Source organism: Brassica napus, unplaced genomic scaffold (assembly GCF_020379485.1).
Source record: "Brassica napus cultivar Da-Ae unplaced genomic scaffold, Da-Ae ScsIHWf_1459;HRSCAF=2050, whole genome shotgun sequence".
In the NCBI taxonomy this organism is placed as follows: domain Eukaryota; kingdom Viridiplantae; phylum Streptophyta; class Magnoliopsida; order Brassicales; family Brassicaceae; genus Brassica; species Brassica napus.
This window is the reverse complement of record NW_026014872.1, coordinates 65,329-78,594: the sequence shown is the minus strand read 5'-3', so window position 1 is coordinate 78,594 and position 13,266 is coordinate 65,329. Positions and strand designations below refer to the sequence as shown.

Sequence of the window (13,266 nt, the reverse complement as noted above, 5' to 3'; positions counted from 1 at the left end):
TAATTGTAATATTTGAGATTCAATCCAGAGGACCAGTTTACTCTTTACTCTTATGAGTTCAATGTCAAGCTGAGAAACAAGTGGGTTTTGAGAATTAATTGCGACAAAAGTAACAAGAATGCCTAGGTAATTTGAATTCAATTTAAATGAAGCTGGCTTAGGGTCAATGATCGGATGTTAATTGCAGAACTGAACAACTATTCAAGTGCGATGAAATGCGGTCTAGAACTCAGATCACTCAGCTGGAACAACTCACTATCGTGATCTTATTCCCTATGCGTGTCGGCCTTGAATCCTAAGCTCTCGCTTGGAACAAGACGCGAAAGCAAGCTTTAGATGCAAGATCTAATTAGTTCACTTAATACCCTAATATCTACTCTCGCTGATTAGGGATACTAAGCTCATTCAATATAGGTCGACTTATCTCCTAACGGTTAGCTAGAGGATTAAATCATAGATCCAACATTAAGTGATCAGTTCAATGCAGGCAGTAAGATCAATATGAATGAAGATAGTTGAGATCACTTATTTGTGTTCAGTTCATGCGGCTAACACCCTACAACCCTAAGCAAGCTTAGCCTACTACTCAATCAAAGCAGGATGACACAGGCAAGATTTCTGAATAATACTGCATATAAAATAAGTAAAAAGACAAAGGGTTCAGGGTAATCTTCTCGTGAGAATGAGAGATGGAGCCTTCTCCCTTACAAGTTGCGTAAAATCCAAAAGAGCAATCTAGGTTTCTTGTAAAAACTAGTGTGTCTTTAAGAAAACGATAGCCTCCCCTTTTATAGGGAGGCGCTGGTGATAGGAGAATAAGAGAAAGAGAAAGTCGAAACTAGGGCAAACTCCAGAATAGGAAGTTTCCTTAATGATCGGGAGCAGTCTAATGCTTGATCTCTTCGGGAGCAACCCTTGGGTTGTTCTAAATGACTGTTCCACGTTGAATCCTTCAAAACAGCATCTGACTTCCTGAAACTTTCTCCTTTACTCTTTCACCTGTTCCTAACCTGGAATGATGTAAATTAAACACGAATTAGAACTGAAAATGAGCTCAAAGTGCACATGTATTGGTATTAAAAACACCACATATCATTTGCAATAGTCAAAAACCCATGCCGACTATGGGACAAGGAAAAGTTAGGGAAGATTATGAGATGTTGTATCATATTGCACAATATGATTGTAGAGAACGAACGAGGCAAATACAGTCTAACTGATACTTCTCAGTTCGAGTCAGGAGAGTCGAGCAGAGGTTCGAAGGTCACAAGGCGAGAAAGTTTGCATTCCACTAACATGCTAGGCATGCGCAATGAAGTTCGAGATTCAGGAAAACATGAACGTTTGAAAGCTGATTTAGTTGAAAATGTATGGCAAACATTAGGAAACAATCAATAATCTTTGTATGTTCATCAATTATCAATTATCAATTATCAATGTAATGAATAAATTTTATTTAAAAAATTTATTGCATAATATTTTATTCATGTTTTCAAAATAATTTCAAAACTAAAAAAAATTAAAAAATAAATTATTTAATTCCTGTGAACCCCTTTTCAGGTTCACTAATGCAGAAGCACAATACCAAGAGGTTCAACATTATTCATGACCCCACCTAAAAATATTAAAAAAATCCTATGAACCCCAAAGGGGGGTTCACTAATGTGGATGCTCTAAGTATCTTACCTCAGGTTGAATTTATTTTCGTAGTTTAAATTTAGAAACAAGTTAAAATATTCTTTAATTCCAAGAAATAAGAAGAATTCAATAACTATTTTCATGAGCCGAACTTTTTGGGCGAATGAAAAGTCCAAGAGCCATTGTTTGCAAAGAGAGAAAAGTTATTCCCTAAGAGGTCACTGATCAGAAGAGCTTTTTATTTACTTACTAGGGTCGGCCCGCCCTACGGACGGGATATACTTTACTTGTGATTTAGATTATTATTTTTGTATGATTTTGTGGTTTGTTTTCAGGTTTGCATTTGCAAAAAATGTGTATGATAATGATTTGTATTTATCTTTTAGAAATTTTTAGATGATGAGGGATTATATGTGATAGAATATATCTTTGAGAAGAAGTTATAAGAAAAGTTGATAAAAGTGAATCGAAAAATAAATAACATATTTAAGATTAAATATTAAATTTTACATCGTTGATTTTTGGATTTTAGAAATATATATCATGGCCAAGTTAAATATACCGCAAAAAATATAACACCAAAGCTAAATAACTTATAAATAAAATTTAATTAAAATAAAATAAAATACACATCAATACAAATAAAACAAATAAGATATTATCCAAAATTATTATATTTTGGTCTTTTAAAAATATTCATTCCATATTTGAATATATGTGGTTTCATTAAGATAAAATAATTTAACTCAATGGAAAACTTAATTGCCATACATAATTTTTCCAATGACTGATTTCATAAATAAAATTAAAAATTAAAATCATAAAATTAAATTAAATCAATGTATTTTTTTAAGAGAGAGTTTATTTAAACATCAGGTGCATATAAAATATATGCATGAAAATTAACATTTTGTTGGTCAAATCCCCTATGGATCTACACTCTGTCGCAGCTTGGATCAATCAGCCTCGTGCTTCATCAATTGCTCTTGTCTCCTCAGTCATGAAGCTCTACTTTCAGTCGGCAATGTACTTCATCTGGAAGGAGCGCAATGCCCAAGTGTTCACCGCTACATCAACGCCAGCAGCAGTCATCAGTTCATCCCTTGACAGGATGATGTGTGACCGCCTCTTATTGTACTCGGCAAGATCTTCTTCCACCTCTCTGCTACTATTTTACTTATCATATATTAGGCCTCCTTGAGGCTTTTTCTCTTTTCTTTAAGCTGGGTTGTGGTTGTGTGTTTCTTTATTTTGTAATAAGTTGTTTAACAACAACATTGTAAAATCTTCAGAAAATGGTAAGCTTAACATTTTACCCAAAAAAAAAAAATCTGTGACTAAGCAAGTGCTGGAACACGCATGGTGTAAAATATGTGGCGAAACAACATTTTATCTATGTGATTTGTACGTGTTCTTATATAAACTTAAAAATAAGCCAGTGCTGGAACTCGCACGGTGTAAAATATATGATTTCATTAAATATTTTTTTATAGGATTATGTGTTCCTCTGTAAACTTGTCATTTTATTAACAACTAGAGCTTGACCCGCACGCCCGTGCGGATGTTAATTTTTACTTTTTTATAAATTGTTTAATGAAATTTCTAAACACATAAGTTATTTGGATATTTTTAGCTTCATGCAAACCTATCCGGATCCAGAAGGATCCGAGTACTGATCCCGTCTAAAATTTATAATATCCGAACAAAGTTTAATTTTAAATCCAAAAATCCGATATCCAGAAAACTGGTCCGTACCCTAACGGGTACTTGGATTCCCATGTCTAACTGATTCTATAAACAAATTAAAAAAATTATTAACATTTTGAATTCTTGTTATGAATGAATTAATTTCATTCAAACTTGTGAAATTATTTTGGTTAGCACGTAAAATAAATGTTGTCGAATTATTATCCTAAATATAATTAATGAAGTAATTAGGAAGAGTAAAAAATGAATGTAATCGGGTAATAAATGAAGTCGGATTATTTGGTAAATACAATAAAATAAGAGGTTTAAATTAGTTAAAAAGATTGAAGGAAATGTAAAAAATCACTTTAAAGTAGGCAAGTATTGGTTATTACTTCAATTTTAATAGAATAAATATATATTGTTAGCTTGTGCTAAGGCTATTAAAAAATAAACATACTAACATCAAAAACATGTTTTTCAAGACTTTGGAATAAGAATATACTAATATAAAAACGTATTTTGAAAGATTTATGAATTTTCTATAATATCTCTAATATATAAGTGTTTTTAAAATTTCAACACAATAATATGCATATTTTTTTTATAGATAAAAAACATTTTTTATATATAAATAATTTGATGTTTAATTTGAAATTTTAAAGAGAATAAATAATAACATATCATACTGATTTTTTATTGTATTAATAAGACATAAACTAATAAGTATTTGTAATAACAAACATATATTTTTGATAAATAATTTTGTTATTTAATAATTTTATATTGAGTTTAAAATTTTGAGAATATAAACAATTTTTTATCATAATTATTTTTGAATTTGTAATGCATGTGTTTATAAATAAGAATAAAATGATTATGCCGGCGATAGCGGGCAAAACACCTGGTTTCGAAAGTATATCATATTGTACATAAGGTATAACTGGTGACCAAAGAATGAAAAAGAATAATACATTCTTTGTTATTCATTTTTTATTTTACCATTAATAAGAAATAGTTTTTCCTTTTTATTCCTTCTTATTCCTTTTATTCTAGAAGAATATAAAACAAATTTGTTCCTCCCCAAAATTGATGAGAAATAATTTTTTTTTCATTCATATAATTTTATTCCTCTACATTTTTTTTCCTACTCATTCTTAATGTCCCTCTAATGATCACCGGTTAGATCCATAGTTAAACTTAGATATTTGATTTTGTCACAATACTTTACGATCGTTTAAACTATATATATTCATATATTTTTATTTCCATATACGACTTAGTTCCTAATAAACTAATATGGAATATTGTTGTTGATGGAAATTGGAATTAACTAAAAGATTTCGTTAGTTTCGTTTTTTTGTGATAGTATATATGGAAGGAATATTCGATTAATTAGTTAAGTTTAGATTTTATTTGACCAATTGATATCATTTTAGGGTTAATTCAAATTTGTTTATAATTTTGTTTGTTTCTTCAAATTACACTTTTATGATTTTCAATAAACATGAATATTTTTGTAACAATAGAATCGTTGCTTTTAATAAGAGAGATATATGTGGAGTGGTGTTTTTAATAAATAGAATAATTATTTAGGTAAAGAGTAATTAAATTAGGAAAACACATTAATAGCTTAAATTTATGGTTATTTAATATTTTAGTGGCATGTTATTGTAAATATTGTGCAAGTGTAAGGGTAAGTTTAATTTTGTACTCCTGTTTTAATAGATTAGATAAATAAGTAATGGAACAATAAAAAGATTCCAATATTACATAACAAATTTATTAAATATTTTCTAAAAATAACAGCAAGTGCCTCCAGGAACTTATATGACATCAGCCAGAGCGTTCGTTTTCTCCAATGTTCCTGTAAAGTTCACATAATTTCAGATCAATTACCGCACATATTTAATGGGAGGAAACTCAGCCAAATGGAGAAACAACTAAACACATCTCATCCATGATTGTTTTGGGAACACATGTGGCTCTAATTTCAATAGGGTTGTCACAATGGCAGCAGTTTTCTGTGCAGGCTCGTGAGTCTTCTTCCATTGTGAACTACCAGTCTACCACTTTGTCAAGCAAGCGGTTATAACTCTCAACTTCTTCATGTATGTCTCCAGTCACCTGATGATATCATACATGAGTATGAAAAGAATAACATCAAAATGGTATTGTCTTGATGGCTAGACTTGTCAGAAAGCAAGAGACTATAGCTCAAGATTCAATAAGGGTTACACATACAAATCCTTGTTGATATACTCTTAAGAGTTCAGATCCGTTCCCACCCTTTAACACCAGAAGCCAATTCATAATCAAGAATTACAGATTATAAAACTTTTATAGATCCTAATGTCGATGTTTGTAGATATGAAAAGAGAATACTCACTTTAGAAATTAAACTCTGTCCTGCAGACTCTCCAGTGATTCATCATCGCCCGTTCACTTGTACCATGAGAATACGAAGAGGAAGCCTTTAAGTGGCCTTCCTCAAGTCCATCAAGACCATCAGAGAGAGATGTTCTTGAGACACGATTCTCCCTGGAAAACAGAACCATTTGTTTATTAATCAAATTATTAGTTTGGAGACGCATAAATCAAAATTTTGATAACTCTTAATCCGAACTATATTGTTAATCTCCTCTCTGATGTTTAACACCTAGAAAAAAATTCTTCAGTTACGGATATTCATTTAGTGTCAGAGTTTAATGGTGGTTTGCAAAATAATAGCCTGAAACGGTGGTCGATTGAAGTCAGTATCAATAAACAGAAAGCAGCTCGCCGGAATTATTTGAATACACAACAATCAAGATCTGAAGAATAAACTTACATTTACATCTCCCCACCACGCCTTCCAGAACCACATCAACCTAACCTCGACAACCGTCAACAGAGGAACACCTGCCGGCTTCAATTCGGAGAAAAACTCTCAAATTAGCCATATCACGGAATATAAGTGTACTAAAAGAGATATAGAAGAGATGATGATTTCGAGAGCAGGAATACTGACCTATTTATACTCGCAATACACCGCCTCACTGATGTAAATCATACATTCAAGACCTCGTCCTGGTTGATTGAATTAATATGATTAATCACATAACTCGTGCGGTTTCAGAGATAGTGAGGAAGATGAGAAGACGCCATAGAACAAAGTAAAGGCCGATCCTAAAATTTCCATTTTTTCTTGTCGACACAATTAGGGCACACTTTATTGGGCTTTCGGGCTGCATGTACTTTTAAATACAGACCCTTCTGATTTCTTAGCCCAAGTACACATTGAAATGTATGCGTAAAGAAGAAGCCGAAATAACCTGAATATAGGCCTGGGACTTTTTAACCGGAACCGAATACCGAACCGGATCCGACCCGAAATGGACCGGTTCGGATCGGTTTCGGATAAGGCATATTTAACCGATGGGTAATGTTTATGAATATCCACGGGTATCGGGTCGGTTCGGGTTTTTATCCGGATCCGATCGGGTACCCGTTTAAACCGAAATAATGTTTAAAAAACATGGATTTGCGCCTCATGGGTTTCGAACCCGGGTGGGAAAGTTGAAAGTACATCAACTTTTACCACTGCACCACTTCTATTTCGTTGTAGTTACTTTCAAACTATACATATATATCCGATTTGGATTAAACTATTTTAAAAAAAAAATAAAAATAAAAATAGAAAATATAAAATACATAAAAATATTAGTTTTGGTTTAATAATTTAATATCCGGAACCGACCCGGAACCGACCGAAAACCGATCCGAAACCGAACCGAACTGTTCCAAGTACTCATTGGATACAATTTGTAAATAACCGAATATCCGGACCCGAACGGATCTTACCCGGAACCGATCCGAATACCCGAAATCCCAGGCCTACCTGAATACATTACTTAATGAAGCGTTTCGTTTTGAATGCAGGACAGGTGTCGCGACGACATGAAACGATTTTTGACCTGTCATCCCATGTGGCTTCATGTGAGGGATACAAACCCTTCTTTATATATAAAGATACTTAACTGAATAAATTTTGTTTTTTGGCTAACTAAACTAAAAGCAGTGGTTCATTATGAAAGAAAATGTAGGGGAAATTAGAATACTAGGTTTCTTATCCTTATTAAATAACTATTTAGTTTTTTTTTATAACTATTTAGTTTAACATCGCTGAAAAAAATTAGTTTAACATCAAATAGAAAAAAACAATAGTTTCAGGTAAGTACTATAACCAACAGTTCTCAAAATTGATCTTATATTTTTAAGAATATATATAAACTGTCGATATGGTTAGATAAACGTGGGATGAGATAAAGTTAGGAGAAATCCCCCTATACATTAAAAGAGAAGTTACTTTAGTGATTTCTGCTGAGGTGGCACTCATATAGAGCTTCTCAGGAAAAACGTTATAATTCTATTGGCTGGTTTTTTTGAATTTTTTTTTTCATTTATTTTAATCAATCGCTTATGTAGACAAGCCCAAAACTATTTTCGATTTCGTTAAGCCCATATATAGCTAAGGGATAATAATTATCGATTTAGTTTAGCCTTGGGTACCCGTTCAGGTTCGGATCGGGTATTTCGGATTTTCGGGTATTTCGGTATAGAGGTGTAGAACCCGTTCGGGTATTTCTGTACTTCGGGTCGGGTTCGGGTATTTTTAGTTCGGATTCGGTTATTTCGGATCAAGTTCGGATATTTAGATTTTGAAAAAAAAAATTAAAATTTTCATTTCTCAAGTTTTTTATATTTAAAAATATAACTTTCAGTTAACTAATTTTTTATTTTTAATAGATTTGGACATAACATTTTAAAACTAAAAAGGCATTAATTTAGTTATTTTTTTTAAATTTCGGATGTAACTTTTTGTTAATTTTTTAAATAAAAAACTTGACATCCCCCTATATATTAAAAGAGAAGTCACTTTAGTGATTTCTGGTGACGTGTCGCTCATAGGTTAAGTTTCAATTTAATTGTTATAATTTGATTGGTCGATTGTTCTTAATTTTTATTTATTTAATTTAGATCTAAAAATTTAAGGTAAGTCTAAAATCATTTAACACCACTTGTCATATAATCTAAAGAATATTACAAATAACAATTTATGGAAACTAATTCTCGAAATTATAGAAAGATTAATAATGTTTTATTTATCACTTTCAATATTTATACACTATAAAATATAATGAACGAAATTTTATATAAAATAATTATAATAGTTTTATACTCTACTTGATGAATTGTATTCGAATATAATTATATAATAATTATTTTAAATATAACAAAATCCAAACATGTTTATTAATATTATTTTTAAATTATTTATCGTTGTTTAAAGAATAAATTTATCAGAATTTTAAAATAACTTATGAATAGTTTAAATGTAAGTTACCTTATTTATTTTGCAAAGTAACTTATGAATAATTTTTTTTCTTGCGCAAATTGCAAAGTAACTTATGAATAGTTTAAATGTAAGTTACCTTATTTATTTTAAACATTTCTTGCCCAAGCTATTATCACATTTATTAAAATTTTAAATGACAATTTACCTTAATATTTCTAAATTATTAATTCGTTTGTAATGACTTACCTTATTATAATATAAAATTCCCAGTGAAATAGTTAATAGGTGGATAACTTTCTTTAATCTATTTCAATATTTATTGTGAAAAATAAATATAGCAACGTCATTTATTTTTGAAAGGTCCACAATATAAAGTTGCCTAAAAAATTAAGGTAAGTCTAAAATCATTTAACACTACTTTCCATATAATCTAAAAAATATTACAGATAACAATTTATGAAAACTAATTCTCGAAATTATAGAAAGATTAATAATGTTTTATTTATTACTTTCAATATTTATAAAATATAAAATATAATGAACGAAATTTTATATAAGATAATTATCATAGTTTTATTTGATGAATTGTATTCGAATATAATTATATAATAATTATTTAAAATATAACAAAATCCAAACATGTTTATTAATATTATTTTTAAATCATTTATCGTTGTTTAAAGAATAAATTTATCAGAATTTTAAAATAACTTATGAATAGTTTAAATGTAAGTTACCTTATTTATTTTGCAAAGTAACTTATGAATAATTTTTTTTCTTGCGCAAATTGCAAAGTAACTTATGAATAGTTTAAATGTAAGTTAGCTTATTTATTTTAAACATTTCTTGCCCAAGCTATTATCACATTTATTAAAATTTTAAATGCCAATTTACCTTAATGTTTCTAAATTCTTAATTCGTTTGTAATGACTTATCTTATTACAATATAAAATTCCCGGTGAAATAGTTAATAGGGGGATAACTTTCTTTAATCTATTTCAATATTTATTGTGAAAAATAAATATAGCAACGTCATTTATTTTTGAAAGATCGACAATATAAAGTTGCCTAAAAATTTAAGGTAAGTCTAAAATCATTTAATACCACTTGCCATATAATCTAAAGAATATTACAAATAACAATTTATGGAAACTAATTCTCGAAATTATAGAAAGATTAATAATGTTTTATTTATCACTTTCAATATTTATAAACTATAAAATATAATGAACGAAATTTTATATAAGATAATTATAATAGTTTTATGTTCTACTTGATGAATTGTATTCGAATATATTTATATTATAACTATTTTAAATATAACAAAATCCAAACATGTTTATTAATATTATTTTTAAATTTTTTATCGTTGTTTAAAGAATAAATTTATCAGAATTTTAAAATAACTTATGAATAGTTTAAATGTAAGTTACCTTATTTATTTTGCAAAGTAACTTATGAATAATTTTGTTTTCTTGCGCAAGTTGCAAAGTAACTTATGAATAGTTTAAATGTAAGTTACCTTATTTATTTTAAACATTTCTTGCCCAAATTATTATCACATTTATTAAAATTTTAAATGCCAATTTACCTTAATGTTTCTAAATTCTTAATTCGTTTGTAATGACTTACCTTATTACAATATAAAATTCCCAGTGAAATAGTTAATAGGGGGATAACTTTCTTTAATCTATTTCAATATTTATTATAAAAAATAAATATAGCAACGTCATTTATTTTTGAAAGGTCGACAATATAAAGTTGCCTTATTGAGAATAAGCATTTTTTTTGCGCAAGTTAGTATCACATAATTCGACTTTTAAATCTTTCTAAATTGTTAATTCATTTTAATGACTTACCTTGTTTTAAATATTCATTACTTGCGCAAATTCTTATATATATTAAATGCAAACCAGCTTATGACAATGTAGAGTTAATATCTTTCTTTAATCTAGGTCTTACATACAATACAGTGTTGTGAAGATATCAAATTTTTAAAAACAGTATTGTAATAGTTCAAGCTCCCAAAAACCGAGTGTCTTTTATCAGGCAATTAAAACCATGTAAAGATACATGACGTATTGAGGTTAGAATTCTTCACTTGTGGAGAAATTACAACAAAGATTCCGGAAACACCATCCAAATGGTTTTCGTTGATAAAGAAGTAAGTAGATTACTACATTTTTTACAACTCATAATCGTCTTTAGTCTTTTGTTCTCAATCCAACTCATATAACTTTATCTCATCTTCGTGTAGGGGACCAGAATTCATGCTTCAGTTGGTGAACAGCTCATCAAACAATTCGAAGGGAAATTAATCGAGGGCGATGCGAAGGTCGTCCAATTATTCAAATTGTACGATGCTATTGGTGATTATCGGACAACCGCGCATCCGTACAAAATTGGCTTCTTTCAAACAAATTTTGTTGGAACAGATGATGAATTTTCGAGTGAAGTTCCGGAGAAGTATTTGCGGATATACCCGGTATATCAATTTAATATTATTTATGTAAAAAAAATATTATTCACCTAAAATAAAGAATTACAACACATATACAATAAAATTCTAATTAATGATAATATAAAATCTGTTACTTCTAAAACTATGCACTATTTATTCTATATTTTGAAAAAGAAGTCACTTTACTGATTTCTGGTGACGTGTCGCTCATAGGTGAAGTTTCAATTTAATTGTTATAATTTGAATGGTCGATTGTTCTTAATTTTTATTTATTTAATATAGATCTACAAGTTTAAGGTAAGTCTAAAATCATTTAACATCACTTGCCATATAATCTAAAGAATATTACAAATAACAATTTATGGAAACTAACTCTCTAAATTATAGAAAGATTAATAATGTTTTATTTATTACTTTCAATATTTATAATTTATAAAATATAATGAACTAAATTTTATATAAGATAATTATAATAGTTTTATACTCTACTTGATGAATTGTATTCGAATATAGTTATATAAGAACTATTTTAAATATAACAAAATCCAAACATGTCTATTAATATTATTTTTAAATTATTTATCGTTGTTTAAAGAATAAATTTATCAGAATTTTAAAATAATTTATAAAATGATATAAATAATTTTTAAAAGTATAAACCTACTACATATTGATTGAGAAGTCATATAAGTGATTTTTTTATTATGTGTCGATCATAAATGAACTCTTCAAATTGTTATAATTTGATTGGCAGATGATTTGAAGATTTTATTTATTATAATTATATCTAAAAGGAAAGGATAATTCAATTACCACTTTCCAAATAATCTACATAATTTTAGAAATAATTATTTATGGCAACTAATTGTTGAAACTATGAAATAGTAATAATGTGATCAAATTTTTTATATTTATAAATTGCATAAAATAAGAAACAAAAATGTTTATTTGAATTGATATAATGATTTTATATACGTATAGAAAGCCTTATATTTGTATATAAAGTATCATAATAACTATTAATGTCTAATAAATTTCATGAATGCTTTATAAATCATTTATTAAATTATAAATAAATTTATAAAATTATTTATATTGGCTTATCATATGTTTTCAATTATAATAAGAGGTTCTATATGTTCTTTGGGAATGTGAGCTATATCATCTTTTTTTTTTCTTCAGCTCTTTTTCTATTGCACATGTTGTTTTCTGATTTGACATGTGTAAGTTGCAAAGTAACTTATGAATAGTTTAAATGTAAGTTACCTTATTTATTTTAAACATTTCTTACCCAAGTTATTATCACATTTATTAAAATTTTAAATGCCAATTTACCTTAATGTTTCTAAATTCTTAATTCGTTTGTAATGACTTACCTTATTACAATATAAAATCTCTCTTAAAATTTCCTTCTTAAACACACAAATTATTTTAGGACGTTGCAATTATACATATACACAATAACTGCCTCTTGATACTGAAGTTACTTTGTTCCCTCTCGTCCATGTCAAATATTGAGTACCAGTTTTTCTCCATGACTGATGCTTTCTCGTAAAGATGGTGGTATTAAAATGTAAACTCCGTTACTTCTAAAACTATACACTATTTATTCTATATTTTGAATTTTGTTAGGTTCGCACAGGGTGCGGGCCGGTCACCTAGTAAGTTTTAAAAGAAAAATCCGCGTATCTACGCGGAGACTCATCTAATACTAGTAATGTTAATCAAGAGTGCATTACGTAAGTATTTATTTACCTAAAAAAAATGCGTAGTTAAAACGTAACTATCTAACCTATACTAAAAGGGTTATATGAGCATCAGGGAGAGTGTCCACGTAGGACAATTAAATCAGCCAATCAGAAGACTCCTTTTTGACACGTCATATATGCTTTGGTCCACAGAAACGGGTCTTTCATTTGGGCTATGTTTACTTTTGATCTGATTCAAGCCGATCTCGCTACGGCTGAAACGCGTGAAGTTTGTTCTTCCTCTGACGATTCCTCTTCATCATCCCCGATCAAACTTTCCACAATTCACCGTTACCGTAATCCACTCTTGCTCTTTAATTCTGATTTAATGGTTTCTTCCACCTTCCCCTCTATCTCCTTCTATATAAAGCCAACCCTAATTGAAACTATGCAGA

The 13,266-nt window shown here is 28.9% G+C and overlaps 1 long non-coding RNA gene across 3 annotated transcripts; it reads right to left on the bottom strand.

The window, feature by feature from the left end:
* Positions 1-5,021: 5,021 nt before the first annotated feature.
* Positions 5,022-6,505, bottom strand: LOC125597437. Of its 3 annotated transcripts, XR_007331700.1 has the most exons (5): positions 6,335-6,505; positions 6,155-6,232; positions 5,714-5,865; positions 5,569-5,613; positions 5,022-5,451 (listed from the first exon to the last, which is right to left on the bottom strand). It is a non-coding gene; the product is annotated as an uncharacterized LOC125597437 (long non-coding RNA). The 3 variants fall into 3 exon arrangements; XR_007331698.1 differs by lacking the exon at positions 5,569-5,613 and having other exon boundaries at positions 6,335-6,504; XR_007331699.1 differs by lacking the exon at positions 5,569-5,613 and having other exon boundaries at positions 6,155-6,225; positions 6,335-6,500.
* Between the last annotated feature and the right edge of the window lie 6,761 nt (positions 6,506-13,266).